Source organism: Penaeus chinensis, chromosome 13 (genome assembly GCF_019202785.1).
Source record: "Penaeus chinensis breed Huanghai No. 1 chromosome 13, ASM1920278v2, whole genome shotgun sequence".
NCBI classification, from domain to species: domain Eukaryota; kingdom Metazoa; phylum Arthropoda; class Malacostraca; order Decapoda; family Penaeidae; genus Penaeus; species Penaeus chinensis.
The window spans coordinates 25,943,095-25,944,473 of record NC_061831.1 but is presented as its reverse complement, the minus strand read 5'-3'; the positions used below and the strand labels follow the sequence as shown (position 1 = coordinate 25,944,473).

At 39.7% G+C, this 1,379-nt stretch overlaps 1 protein-coding gene across 1 annotated transcript in view; it reads right to left on the bottom strand.

The window, feature by feature from the left end:
* LOC125031848 (UDP-glucuronosyltransferase 2A3-like) overlaps positions 1-615 on the bottom strand; it is a 12,885-nt gene extending 12,270 nt beyond the window's left edge. Inside the window, exon 1 of the mRNA XM_047622824.1 lies at positions 459-615. The gene's annotated coding sequence lies outside the window, so the exon portion shown is untranslated. The remainder of the gene's footprint in view (positions 1-458) is intronic.
* Positions 616-1,379: the final 764 nt, after the last annotated feature.

The window sequence follows — 1,379 nt, the reverse complement described above, 5'->3', positions numbered from 1 at the left end:
TACGCTCTGCTGACCCCGGCGGAGTTCAAAAAGCCTTTGTTGACATAGGGGATCTACTAACGGTATACTTCAGCTTATGTGCTCTACTTATTCACTCTTCGTCATATTAATTTCCATTATCATGATTTTCTTTCATCGCCACATTGCTGTTCCGAAAGATTTGGCTGGAAAGCGAGGCCTTGATCAAGCACCAAGGGCAGCGGAGGTCAATGTGAGTTGAATATCAAATCTATAAGATGTAAACAGGTTTCACAAACGTTCAGCCACATATTTGGAGATAAGATGGATAATGCGGATTCATATGCTACTGATAATACGGTTCTGTTAAACTTTACCCTCTGTCGACACGGAGGAAGCTGACATTCCTACTTATATTCCGTTGCTTCTCGTGCTTGGAGGAATCCTGCAACGATCATCTTATACGGAAGTAAATCAAAAAGAAACATTCATGAACTTACTTTTCCTCGCTCATCATCGGATGCAACAGATTTCCAAAGAAGAGAACCACCTTTATAAGTCCGTAACTTTGACAACTGCTCACATTGCCCTTCCAACTCCCGCAGCAACGTTGCGCGTGCTCCAGTCAAGTGCCTAGCTGTGACTGAGGCATGGGAGCGGTTGGCTAGACGCCAGGCCCCCTCATTACATTTACTCTTACCTGCCTTAACCCTTTGGTACAACGTAAGTATTCCCCCGTTCACTGCCATATGCTGTATACTTCCAAGAACTGATATACACCAGATTGAGAGTACACGACCGTCTCTATTTCACATTTTCTATCCGATTCACATTGTACGACCTTCTTAGAACAAATTATATATGATTGCATGTTATATTCTGATTTTAGAGACGCGAGTCTTTCACTGACAGCTGCGTATCAAACTTAAATAGAACTATTACACACGAGGTAGACATAGTAAACAAGTTGACCGACAGTGAGCATTCTGTGGAATATTTGTATCTTTGAATGTTTTCATATCAATATATTTTAGTAATGTATATAAAAGAAAAGGTTGCCTAAACTTTGACCAGATAGAAAGATAATTCTCTATTAGTATCTTAGGGCTGTACATATATTGCGTCCAGAAATAAAATGTGGAAGAGTATACACGATAGTCCTTATATTAAGTTATAAACGAGAGAGCATATGCTCCTCGTTAAAGTACCAAACTTCATCATGGGATGAAATACACATCATCCTCTTCCTCGCTAACATATGCCGAGTCACTTCGCAAAATATACTGAGTCACACCACAAGCGGTCTTCAAAACTCTCGTATTTCTCCCTTATCACTAATCGTTCAATTCTCTTTCTTAATGCCGGTGAAATTGATATGCAAACGCGTGAAAATTAAATAGAAATGAAACAAATATTTCCTT